Genomic DNA, 14,525 nt, shown 5'->3' on the forward strand with positions numbered 1-14,525 from the left:
CTACCTCATTTTGAAGAGATTGGTTTGCATCTCTGGGTATCTGGGGTCCTCTGCCAGGGTTCAGAAGTTGTTTTGTGAAAGATACTCCAAATGCAGATATTCTTTTGATGTATTTGTTGGGGGGGAAGTGGTCTCTCGTCCTATTCCTCCATCATCTTGGGACCACCTCCTGTTACGTTCTTAAAAAGAAGAAAGAGGAAGCAAAGGAGGAAAGGGGGAAAAGTGGGAAATAAAAGAAACCTGATATAGCACAAAGTAATAATATTAGAACACTGAGTAAGAACTGATTCTAACCCTTTAGAACTTATTGTCTACTGAAGGAGCTGGAGAGCTAAATCTTCATGATAAAAAGTGTTGAATTTGTTTTCCACTCTCATGCTAACCACAGATTTGGAGGCCAACCTCCAGAGAAAATTCAGTAGAACACCCTTGACGTTTGATGCCAAAATTTTAGAATCTTTGTTCCAGGTGAGCAGGGGGAGAACACTTTGATAAGTCTCACTAATGTTCTCAATTTCTAAAATAAAATGCCTTTGAACATTTAGGTCCAACTCAGTATTTTTCAGGCTTCCCAGGCAGCACAGTGGTGAAGAATCCACATGCAATGCAGGAAATACGGCAGGAGCCTTGGATTCAATCCCTGAATGGGGAAGATCCAGGAGAAGGAAATGGTAACTCACTCTAGTATTCTTGCCTGGAAAATTCCATGGACAGAGGATCCTGGCTGGCAGCAGTCCATGGGGTCGCAAAGAGTCATCCACGACTGCATGACTGAGCTGCACACACATTATTTTTCATTAGTAGGCATACTTTCTAAAATCTCATGTCCGCTAAAACAGGTACTAGATCTGAATGTAGTCAGGATTTCAGTGTGCTTGAAGATAATTAACAAGACAAGTTTCTTTTTTTAATTGAAGTATTTCCCTGGTGGCTCAGAGGTTAAAGCGTCTGTCTGCCTGGAATGAGGGAGACCCAGGTTCGATCCCTGGGTCGGGAAGATCCCCTGGAGAAGGCAATGGCACCCCACTCCAGTACTCTTGCCTGGAGAATCCCATGGAGGGAGGAGACTGGTAGGCTACAGTCCATGGGGTTGCAAAGAGTCAGACACGACAGAGCAACTTCACTTTCACTAACTTCACTTTCATAATTGATTCCAATATTGTGTTACTTTCAGGTGTATAGTCTGCTGATTTATTTTTGCTTTGCAGATTATATTCCATTATACATTCTTACAGATATGAGTAAAGTTCCCTGTGCTCTGCAGTAAATTCTTGCTGCTTATCTATTTTATGTATAGTAGTTTGTATCTGTTAATATCATACTCTTGATTTGTCTCTTACCACCCCTTTCCCCTTTGGTAACCATAAATCTGTTTTCTATGCCCATGAGTTTGTTTTGTATACAGATTCATTTTTATTATCATTTAGATTCCATGTATAAGTGATATCATGTAGCATTTGTCTTTCTCTAACAAAGCATAGTATACTCTAGGTCCATCTAGGTCCACTGTCGCAAATGGCATTATTTTATTATTTTTTTATGGTTGAGTAATATTCCATTATATATATATATGTATATATATACGAAACATTTTCTTAAGCCAATCATCTGTTGATGGGCACTTGGGTTTTTCCATGTTTAAGCTATTGCCAATAATGCTCAAGTGAACATTGGGGTGCATGCATCTTTTAAATTAGTATTTTCATTTTTTTCTAGATACATATCAGGAGTGGAATTGCTAGATCATATGGTAACTCTATTTTTAGTTTTTAGAGGGACTTCCATATTATTTTCCATAGTGGCTGCACCAATTTACATTCTGACCAAAAGTGAACAAGGTTTTCTTTCCTCCACACCCTCTCCAGAACTTATAATTTGCAGATTTTTGGATGATGGGCACTCTTACCAGTTTAAGATGATACCTCTTTGCATTTTTGATTTGCGTCTCCCTAATGACTAGTGAGATCCAACCAGTCCATTCTAAATGAGATCAGCCCTGGGTGTTCTTTGGAAGGAATGATGCTAAAGCTGAAACTCCAGTACTTTGGCCACCTCATGTGAAGAGCTGACTCATTGGAAAAGACTCTGATGCTGGGAGGGATTGGGGGCAGGAGGAAAAGGGGATGACAGAGGATGAGATGGCTGGATGGCATCACCGACTCGATGGATGAGAGTTTGAGTGAACTCCGGGAGATGGAGATGGACGGGGAGGCCTGGCGTGCTGCGATTCATGGGGTCACAAAGAGTCAGACACGACTGAGCGACTGAACTGAACTGAACTGAATGACTAGTGATGTTGAGCACCTTTTCATGTGTGGTTAGCCATCTGTATGTCTTTTTTTGGAAGAATGTATGCTTAAGTCATCTGCCCATTTTTATTTAGATTGTTTTTTGATACTGAGTTGTATAAGCTCTTTGTGTATTTTAGATATTAACCCTTTGGGTCACATCATTGGCAAATACTTTCTCCCATTCGTAGGTTGTCTTTTCATTTTGTTTATGGTTTTCTTTGCTGTGTAAGAGCTTGTAAGTTTGATTAGGGCCCATTTGTGTATTTTTGTTTTTATTTATTTTACCTTGGGAAATTGATCTAAAAATATTGCTACAATTTATGAAAATAATATTTACCTATATTCTCTTCTAGGAGTTTTATGGTGTCATGTCTTATATTTCAGCCTTTAAACCATTTTGAGTTTATTTTTGTATATGGTATTGTTACCGAAATCACCAAGTCTGTGTGCCTGACATACAGTGAGGCCCATCAGTACTAAACATTAGTATTTGGAACAGAAAAAAGTTTATTACAGCTTCATACAACGAGTTGGGTAACCCTAAGAACTCCAAAGTTACTAAAAGCTTTCAGCAAGTCCTTTAAAAAGCAAAAGGTGAGGGATGGGCATGGTTAGTTGTTGCAGACTTCTGGGCGTCAGATCCTTTGTTCTTGAGGTCCAGTCATGGTCAGGTAACAATGTTTGTGTAAATCTCTACCAAATGAATGTTATTCTCTGTCCTGACCAGACAGGGCAAAGTCCCAAGGCACAACGTTTACTCTCCAAGGTCCCAGTCCTGGCTAACAGGAGGCAGATCTCAGTTGGCAGCTCCTTCAGGGCCAGATTCCCATATCTGGCCCAGCTGTCATCCCTGAAGAAGACAGGCATCCAACCCAACTGACCCTCAGTCTCTCCAGGCCACCCAAATGGGGAGACCAAGTCTCACAGACTGTGACTCAGACAGATGGCCACTGCTAGTGACTCACAGAGACAGGCATGGGGGAGAGGCTCACCACTCCTCAAGGCCTGGGCCATGACTAGTGGAGGGCCATAGTGAGGGCTCTGGAGCTCCCAGTCTGTTCCCTGAGCCCTCCAGCTCACCCACTGGCCCAAGGCTGTGTAAGCTGGAGGGTCTCCAGAAGAAGGCCTGATTCTGCCTCTTAGCTCATTTTCCACCTGATGACCACCACACCACTGACACTTGACTGAATAATTTCCCTAATGGTCCTTCATTGATAGTTATCAGTGGGCAGGGCTGACCAATAGCAGGAAAACTAACAGTTGCTCATTGACAGTTAGTTGCTAGTGGGCAGGGCCCAATGAGGCACCAAGCAATGGTTGAGCAAGACCTGTTGCCTAGTAACGGGGAGCAGAGTAATGAGGCACAGCAATGGCTACCTGCTAAGAGCTGTGCTCATCCTGCTCTGTTACAATACGATGGAATGTTCTTGTTTCACTGACTTACATGTTGCTATCCAGCTTTCCCAACAAATCTACTGAAGAAACTATCTTTTTTCCATTGTATATTCTTGATTTCTTTGTCATAGATTAATTGGCCATATTTAGGGGATTTGTTTCTGGGCTCTCTATCCTGTTGCATTGGTCTAGTCTGGGTTTGTGCCAGTACCATGCTGTGTTGATTATTGTAGTTTTGTAATATAGTCTGAAGACTGGAAGAGATATTCCTCCAACTTTGTTCTTTTATTCCTCAGGATTGCTTTGACAATTCTCAGTCTTTACTGGTTCCATATAAATTTTAGGATTGTTTTAGTTCTGTAAAAAATGCCCTGGGTATTTTGATAAGGATTGCATTAAATCTATAGATTGCTTTGGGTAGTATTGCCACTTTAATAATAATTCTTCCCATCCAAAAGCTTGGAATATCTTTTATTTTTTTGAGTCATCTTCAGTTTTATCAATATTTTATAGTTTTCAGTGTATAGGTCTTTTATCTCCTTGGTTAAGTTTTTCCTAGGCTTTTAATTTTTTGTCATTTTAAACAGGATGAAAAAAAAACTTTCTCTTTATGCTATTCCATTATTAGTATAAAGAAATGCAACATATTTCTGTATATCAATCTTGTATCCTGCTACCTTGCTGAATTCATTTATTAGCTCTAATAGTTTTTGTGTGGAGACGTCAGACTTCTATATATATAGAGTATCATGCCATCTGCAAATAGTGACAGTTTTACCACTTCCCTTCCAATTTGAATACCTTTTTTTCCCCTTTTTCTTGTGTGATTACTGTAGCAAGAGCTTCCAGCATTATTTTGAATAGAAATGGTGAGAATGCACAACCCTGTCTTGTTCCTGAATTTAGCAGAAAGGCTTTCATCTTTTCACAGTTGAGTATCAGGTTGACTGTGAGTTCATCATAAATGACCTTTAATTTGTGGAGATATATTCCCTCTGGACCCACATTTGTGAGAATTTTTATAATAAATGGATGTTGAATTTTGTCAAGTGCTTTTTCTGCATCTATTGTAATGATCGTGTGGTTTTTGCCTTTCCTTTAATTAATGTGATGAATCACATTGATTGACTTGCAAATGTTGAACCATCTTTGTGACCCTGGAATAAATCCAATTTCATCATGGTTAATGATCCTTTTCAAGTGTTGTTGAATACTGTTTGCTAATATTTTGTTGAGGACTTTTCCGTTTATAGTCATCAAAGATATTGTCCTTAGTGTTCTTTTTTTGGAATGTCTCTGCCTGGTCTTGGGTATCAGGATAATAGTAGCGTCATAGAAAGAATTTGGGAGTGCTCTCTCCTCTTCAATTTTTTGGAAGAGTTTGAGAAGGATAGATGTTAGTTCTTCTTTATGTGTTTAGTAGAATTACCCTTGAAGTTGTCTGGTCCTAGACTTTTGCTTGTAGGAAGTTTTTTAAATTATAGTTTCTGTTTCACTTCTAGTGATTGGGCTGTTCAAATTATTTATTTCTTCTTGACTCAGTCTTGGCAAGCTGTATGTTTCTGGAAACTTGTCTATTTCTTCTAGGTTGTCCAATTTCTTGGTACTGTCTTATGATTGTTTTTGTTGTTGTATTTCTGTGGTATCAGTTGTTATTTGCAACAAGTTTTTTTAAAATTAAAGATTCTTTAACTGTTCTCTTTTCTGTTGTAATTATCTAAAGCTGACATTGGAAAGTATATTCTGTGATTATAACTTATCAAATCTCAAAGAAGATACTGATGCAGGTAATTTTCAATATCTTTCCCAGAATTTCTCTTCTAAATATATGGCAAATACCTGAATTTTAGACTTATGGCAGCTTGCCTTTAGAACCTTGCTTCATCATTAACAAGTTGTTTGACCTAGAAGATTATTAACCACTGTGAATCTTAGTTTTCTTATCTGTAAAATAGGAATAATAGTAACTGCTTGGGCTTATTCTAGTAACTGAGATACAGAAAACACTGAATAAATCACTATAACATAATATTCCTCTCCTTAAGGCACATCCATAATTAAGTCATCAAAGTAATGATGTTTGTTACTTGAGGACCAGGAAAGTGATTAGTAAAATAGAAGTTGCAATCCTTGTGTTACCTACTTGAAGTCAGGGCCTGGAATTTGATTTTCTCCTTCTTACAAACAAGTTAGTATGTTACTGTTTCGTGAATACTGGTCAATAACACATGACCCATGGGCAGATACAAAGGACTTTGTTACTCACAGCACAATAAGGAGCATGGGCTCCAGGTGGATGGTACCTATGTAGGAAGTTGCTCTGGATACAAAAATACAGAGCTTTGGAAATTAAGCAAACCCACTCTTTGAGAGAGATATTACCTCACCCTTAAGGTTACTCACTGCAAACATAACCCTGAGAAACATCCTGGGTAAGGAGCAATAAGAGACTTGGGTCTTTGGCATATCTAGAAAGAATGTGCAGGGAGCTCAGGGCCCCTAGTGAAGTGCTTCAACTTCTATATACCTCGTTAGTGACACTGATACTGAGTATAGGCTGAAAAGTGCTTTTACAGCTTTTTGGGAAAAAATTAGTAAACGTGACAATTCCTAGAATTTAGCATAATGCTTAACACTGTCAGTGTTTAATACATGAGAAATATGCCAACACACAATCTAATTGGTGTACTTATTAAATTATTTTTGTCATAATTTTATTTCAAAATTAAGATAAATTAAAGGACAATAATTTGTTAATTAAAGTGAAATTCCTGTGTTTTATAAAGCCAAGAGATAGCCTGAGTTTCTAGTAGGAAAAGTAGGGATCTATCTGTGAGAGAGAATAATAGAAATAAAGAAGACGACTTAGATGTTTAAATAGGTAAGTGGCCAGAACTGACAATATAAAAGTAAACACATCCATAATTATTGAATTTGCCTATTATTTTTAACTGCCTGAAACTATTCAAATTGTAATTTAGAGACAGGAGTAAATACAGCAAGTGGGTGACTGACTGTGCTGCATTTAACCTCAAGACCTACAGAGTCACATACCAACCAAGGCTGCTCTGCAGAGCTGCCTAATCTGGATCTGCTCTTTGGCCTTCACACATGGCACCACTTCCTTTTATCCTTTGAAAGCCAACTTTCTATATCATGAGGGAGCTGCTTGATTAACCTCAATGTATTCATTGGGCAATAATTTCTTAACATGTTCTGATCAGTTTCAATTCTGCCTTCCTATCATATGCAGAATTTGAAGGGTGTGCTCAAGAGCTGTTGTCACCCCCAAGCACAGCAGGGTGTGAATTAAGCCCTTCATGCTGTCAGAGCAGAAGGCACCCTGCTGAAGGCTACTGCTATGATTTCCAAAATTCCCTGCAATTTTCATTTGCAAATAATTACACCATTGGATCAAACCCAGGTGTCCCGTGTTGCAGGCAGAAGACCTGGGTTCCATCCCTGGGTTGGGAAGCTGCCCTGGAGATGGGCATGGCAACCCACTCCAGTATTCTTGCCTGGAGAATTCCATTGACAGAGAAGCCTGGCGGGTACAGTCCATGGGGTCACAAAGAGTCGGACACAACTGAGTGAATTTCACTTTCTTTCTTTCTTTTTTTTTTTACACCATACAATATGAAAATTTTAACAGTGTTTGGAAGGTAGAGAAAGTTGAGTTTTTACCAGTAAGAAAAGCTTATAGATGAATGATCAAAACCCACAGAGCGCAGATTTCTTACTTCTGGACCACCTGGAGTCTTCTGTGGTCAAAAGCCCTCGGTCTCTCTCTTCTTGCTCCTCCCTTAAGATCCCAGTAGGCTTCTTCATCCCTTTCCACCTCTCTCCTTCCACCCTCCCTATCTACTTCTTTTTCCTCATTCTGGCTGAGGCTTCTGAATCTAACCGCCTGAGCTAGAGGATGAGAGAGAAGTGGGGATGGGAAATGTAGGGGAGGACTGCAATCTCTCAGCTTTACACAAAAGGGAGAAGAGAGGAAACATTACCTGGTTCAGTCTCAAGGTCAAAATGACCAGGACCACAAACCTTTACTTTACTATTGAATCTTGTGTGTAATTTTTCTAACGAGTATTAAATTTTCTGGGTTTCCCAGGTGGAGCTAGTGGTGAAGAACCTGCCTGCAAATGCAGGAGACATAAGAGATGTAGGTTCATTCCCGGAGTTTGTAAGATCTTCTGGAGGAGGGCATGTTAACTAACTCCAGTATTCTTGCCTGGAAAATCCCATGGACAGAGGAGCCTGGCGGGCTATAGGGTTGCAGAATCAGACTCAACTGAAGCGATTTAGCACGCACACACACATTGTATTTTTTATCCATCTCCTTGCCTTTTCCTGGCTTGAGGTGAATTATATTGGGGATTGGAGGGAAGTGGAGTCTCTTACCAAGAACCAAGAATTTCTTACCAAGATTACTTTTACATATTTGTGGTTCACTAGCAATATCACATGGAGAAGGCAATGGCACCCACTCCAGTGCTCTTGCCTGGAAAATCCCATGGATGGAGGAGCCTGGTGGGCTGCAGTCTGTGGGGTCGCTAAGAGTCGGACACGACTGAGCAACTTCACATTCACTTTTCACTTTCATGTATTGGAGAAGGAAATGGCAACCCACTCCAATGTTCTTGCCTGGAGAATCCCAGGGATGGGGGAGCCTGGTGGGCCGCCATCTATGGAGTTGTACAGAGTCGTACACGACTGAAGCGACTTAGCAGCAGCAGCAGCAGCAATATCACATATTTCTTTAGCTCCTGACCCTATTGTCTATCCCAGTAATGAGCCTACATCTTAGCTTGATTCCTGCTTGTCATGGAGCACACAATACTAAATTGCTAAATTGCTCTTTTTTTATTACCTCCCTTACTTCTGTTACTGTATCACACTTTTGTCATGTGGTGATACTTACCAAATTGTATCATATGTATATATATGATACCAAAAGTATCATATGTAAAAAGCATCCATTATATTCTATGCTATATTGTAAACTATTTAAGAACTTTTTCTCAAATACACACACCTAACACCTGATACATACTGAGAACATACAGATGTTCAATACATGCTGGCTGAATAAGAGTTTGAATAAATAACTGTTCTTTCCTACAACTCTGCGATAGCTCTGCTCTTTTTTGGCATCTTTAAACTTTGATCTTTTTACTAAATATTTTTTTCTCACTAAAATGTCTCCATTACCTTTACTTTCTTAGGTCATTACATATTGCCTACTGTTGTGATAGGGTGACACATTTTAATAAATTTGTAATGCATTTTTAAATGTCATCTTTAGTGAACATGAAATGAACTCTATGCAGCTACGTGGCAGATGAGGCACTTTCACCTGGAATGAGTGCAGACCACTTTTTCCATTTGGGGATGTTATCTGCAATCTTCCTAAGTATGAAGATATGATGCTGATATCTAAAATTGGAAGGAAGCTATCTTTTAGTTAAGAGAAGCTTTATTAAATGTGAATGAGTGGGAAGAAGTTTTAAGAAATGTGACAGTTAAGGGAAAAAACGATGTTTAAAATTTTAAAATATTATGCACATATGAAGTAAATTACTGTAAAGAATGATTTAAAATGGAAAATCAAATGTGAAGTGCACTGCTACTCTGCTGTGTAAGTCCCTCTAGTAATTGCAGTCAGAGCTCCCGAGTCCTAACTAACTTCTTATTTCTAGATTTGTCAATTTCATTGACTATGTACTACATATTGATCCCTATTACAAACTGTTTTTAATACTGCCTAATTTTTCATCTACATCATCTTCCAAATTAAGTTGTTTTTTATTTCCACTCCTGACCTACCATTACTAGGTATGCAAACTTTGGCAAGTTTCTTAACTCACTGTGATTCAGCTTTTCTTTCTCTCAAATGGAGAAAAGCTAAGGATTCAGATTAAGAAAAGCTAAAAGTTCATAGGATTGTCGTGAAGGTTAAAGGAGTTAAAATATTTAAGGAACTATGCCCAGCACATAGCAAATGCCATGTAAGTAATAACTATTATTATTGTTGTTGTTTTCTTCAAGTTTACACTTATAAATTAACATTATATTCTTTTTCTTTCATTTCACCATTTTATTTTTTTAAATATAAATTTACTTATTTTAATTGGAGGCTAATTACTTTACAATATTGTATTGGTTTTGCCTGCGGGATGGTATGGAGAGGGAGGTGGGAGGGGAGTTCAGGATGGGGAACACGTGTATACCCGTGGTGGATTCATGTTAACATTATATTCTTAAATTTAGTTTCTCCTTCCATCAACTTAAAACATACATATTGGCTTCCTACTATGTAAGCTATTCTTTCCTTTTTTTTCATCTATCCTTTCAGTTTATGAAAATTATGTGATTAATTTATTAGCTTAATTCAATAATTCAGTTTTGTAACCAAAATTAAAGTTTCTGCAACAAGAACCCAAAGTATAGCACAGGAAACTAGACTCAATACTTTGTAATGTCTTATAAGGAAAGGAACAGAATATGAAAAACCCAATCTAATTTTGCTGTACACTTGAAACTAACACAACATTGTAAACAAAAGTGAAAGTGTTAGTCCCTTAGTCTTTTTCAACTCTTTGCGACCCCATGGACTGTAGCCTGCCAGACTCCTCTGTCCATGGGATTCTGCAGGCAAGGGTACTGGAGTCGTTGCTACTTCCTTCTCCAGTTGTAAACAAATTATAATTAAAAAAAAAGTTTCTGGAGTTTCCTGGCAGCACAGTGGTAAGAATCCACCTGCCAGTGCAAGGGGCATGGGTTCGATCCCTGGTCCAGGAATATTCCACATGCTGTGGTGCAACTAAGCTTGTGCACAACAGCCACTGAGCCAGTGCTCTAGAGCCTGCCAGTCACAACCACTTAGCTCATGCACTAAAACCCTTGAGGTCTGCGTGCCCTATGGCTCGTGAACCCTTACTACCGAGCCTGTGCCTTAATTCCTGAAGTTCCAGCACCGAGAGCCTGTGCTCCACAAGAGAAGCCACTGCAGTGAGAAGCTTGAGCACTGCAACAAAAACAGCCCCCACCCGCTGCAACTAGGGAAAGCCCTCACACAGCAGTGAAGACCCAACACAGCCGAAAAGAAAACAATTTTTTGAAAAAGTTTCTGTTTTATGTAGAATGCTCTTGAAAACTGAAAATTTCCACCAAAAAGATAGCATTTATATTATTACTACATAAATACTATTTGCTATGCTACTGCTGCTGTTGCTAAGTCGCTTCAGTCGTGTCCGACTCTGCGCGACCCCATAGACGGCAGCCCACCAGGCTCCCCCATCCCTGGGATTCTCCAGGCAAGAACACTGGAGTGGGTTGCCATTTCCTTCTCCAATGCATGAAAGTGAAAAGTGAAAGTGAAGTCGCTCAGTCGTGTCCGACCCTCAGCGACCCCATGGTCTGCAGCCTACCAGGCTCTTACTCCATGGGATTTTCCAGGCAAGAGTACTGGAGTGGGGTGCCACTGCCTTCTCCGGAGGTTAGACTAGTGTGTGGTAATTGGGTTCAGGAAAGCAAGTGTAACCCAATGACAAGCATCTGGTGTGTGTATAGAAATGGTAAGAAGGATACACATTATATGGAGTGAAATTTGGTGGTGAGACTAGATATTAAGGGATTGAAGACTTTTTCCTTTTCAATTTCTATTAGGGTTTTTTTTTTTTTTTAAGAATCAGTGGACATGTGTTACTTTTATAAGAAAATTACTGGTCTTTTAAAGCTTGTTGGGGAGGGGAAGGAGAAGGGACATATGAATATGATTAATTTCTATAGAGAAAGAGTCAGAAGGTGTTACCAGGGAAACAAGCCAGAGAGGAAAGGGGGCAACCAATAGAGCAGGATCTCTGTGCATGTGGGAAGGTGGGAAAGCAAACACACATAGTAACATTAGCCCTGGGGAGGAGAAAAGTCTCTCTTATGCTGAGACAAGAAGGAAAAAGAGAAGGTCACATGCAGAAGATATGTTTGGATACAGTTTTGAGGAGAGAGAACAGCCTAGGAGGCAAAAGTCCAGGGTCCAACCCTAGGTCATGACTTCCAGGCAGAAACCAAGGGCCAGTTACCTAACCTTTTATCTCCTCCAAATAAGGCCAACAGTCATGTGGGGCTGTTGAGACAACTAAACATAGAGTGTGGATGGTATTTAGCAATCCTTCTCAGCAAGTGCTACTTGTTTGCTCTTTTATCTCTCTGCCTGGCTGCCTGGACAGAAAGATTATAACAACAGAATTCCAGTTGCTGTTGTTCAGTCCCAAAGTAATGTCTGACTCTTTGTAACCCCATGGACTGCAGTATGCCATATTCCTCTGTCTTCCACTATCTCCCAGAGCTTACTAAAATTAATGTCCATTGAGTCTGTGATATTATCTAACCATCTCATCCTCTGCCACTCCCCTCTCCTTCAGCCCTCAATCTTTCCCAGCATCAGGGTCTTTTCCAATGAGTCAGCTCTTCCCATCAGGTGGCCAAAATATTGGAGCTTCAGCTTTAGCAACAGTCTTTCCAATGAACATTCATGATTGATTTCCTTGGGACTAACTGGCTTGATCTTGCATTCCAAGGGAAACTCAAGAATCTTCTGTAGCACCACAATTTGAAAGCATCCATTCTTCAGTGCTCAGCCTTCTTTATGGACCAACACTCACCTCTGTGCGTGATTACTGGAATAACCACAGCTTTAACTCTATGGATCTTTGTCAGCAAAGTAACGTCTCTGCTTTTTAATACCCTGCTTAGATTTATCATAGCTTTCTTTCCAAGAAACAAGCATCTCTAATTTCATGACTGTAGTCACCTTCTGCAGTGATTTTGGAGCCCAAGAAGAGAAAATCTGTCACTGTTCTACTTTTCTTCTTCTATTCGCAGGAAGTGATGGGACCGGATGCCATGATCTTAGCTTTTTGAATTCTGAGCTTTAAGCTAGCTTTTTCACTCTCTTCTTTAACCCTCAATGAGAGGCTCTTTATTTCCTCTTTGCTTTCTGCCTTGAGTGGTATCATCGCTATATCTGAAGTTGTTGAAATTTCTCATAGCAATCTTGATTCCAGCTTGTGATTTATCTGGCCCAGCATTTTGCATGATGTACACTGCACATAACTTAAATAAGCAAAGTGACAATATACTGTCTTGTCATACTCCTTTTGCAATTTTGTTGTTTCATGTAAGGTTCTAACTATTGCTTCTTGACCCACAAAAAGGTGTCTCAGGAGAGAGGTATTCCCATCTCTAAGAATTTTCCAGTTTATTGTGATCCATACAATCAGAGACTTTAGCATAGTTAATGAAGCAGAAGTAGATGTTTTTCTGGAGCTCCCTAGGTTTCTCTGTGATCAAACAAATGTTGGCAATTTGATCTCTGGCTCCTCTGCCTCTTAGAAACCCAGTTTTTACATCTGGAAGTTCTTGGTTTATGTACTGCTGAAGCCTTGCTTGAAGGATTTTCAGCATAACCTTGCTAGCATGTGAAATGAGCTCAGTTGTACAGTAGCTGGGACATTCTTTAGCACTGGCCTTCTCTGGGCTTCCCTGGTGGCTCAGAGGGTAAAGCATCTGCCTGCAATGTGGAAGACCTGGGTTTGATCTCCAGGTCAGGAAGATCCCTTGGAGAAGGAAATGGCAACCCACTCCAATACTCTTGCCTGGAAAATGCCATGGACAGAGGAGCCTACAGGCTACAGTCAATGTAGGCTACAGTCAATGGGATCGCAAAGAGTCATACGTGACTGAGCACTTTCACTTCTTCTTTGGGATTGGAATGAAAACTGACCTTTATCAGTCCTGTGGCCACTGCTGAGTTTTCTAAATTTGCTGACATATTGAGTGCAGCACTTAACAGCATCATCTTTCAATATTTTAAATAGCTTTAAATACCAGAATACAGTTGCTTCCACTAGCTTTGGTCATAGTGATGGTTCCTAAGGTCCACTTGACTTCACACTCCAAATGTCCAGCTCCACATGAGTGACCACACCATCTTGGTTATCTGGGTCATTAAGACCTTTCTTATACAGTTTTTCTGAGTATTCTTGCCACCTCTTCTTAATCTCTTCTGCTTCTGTTAGTTCCTTACCATTTCTGTCCTTTATCATGCCCATCCTTGCATGAAATATTCCCTTGATATGCGCAATTTTCTTGAACAGACTTCTAGTCTTTACCATCCTATTCTTTTCCTCTATTTCTTTGTCTTGTTCATTTAAGAAAGCATTCTTATCTCTCCTTGCTATCCTCTGGAACTTTACATTCAGTTGGGTATATCTTTTCCTTTCTCCCTTGCCTTTTGCTTCTCTTTCCTCAGCTATTTGTAAAGTCTCCTCAGACAACCATTTGCCCTCTTGCATTTCTTCTTCTTTGGGAAGGTTTTGGTCACTGCCTCCCATACAGTCATGAACTTCAGTCCATAGTTCTGCAGACACTCTGCCTGCCAGATCTAATCCTTTGAATCTATTCATCAGAGATGGATAGTACTTATCCATACTATACTGTATAGTCACAAGGGATCTGATTTAGGTCATAGCTGAATGTGCATGCACATGCTCATTTGTATGTGACTCTTTGCAACCCCATGGACTGTAGCCCACCAGGCTCCTCTCTCCATGGAATTTTCCAGGCAAGAATACTGGAGTGTGTTGCCATTTCCTTCCCCAGGAATCTTCCCAACCCAGGGATTGAACCCATGTCTCTTGTGTCTCCTGCATTGGCAGGTGAGTTCTTTACCAGCTGAGCCACCTCCCTACTTTCTTTAATTTAAGCCTGAATTTTGAGTAAGGAGATCATGATCTGAGCCATAGTCAACTCTAGGTTTTGTTTTTATTGACTGTATAG

This window comes from Capra hircus, chromosome 14, assembly GCF_001704415.2.
Source record: "Capra hircus breed San Clemente chromosome 14, ASM170441v1, whole genome shotgun sequence".
Classification (NCBI taxonomy): Eukaryota; Metazoa; Chordata; class Mammalia; order Artiodactyla; family Bovidae; genus Capra; species Capra hircus.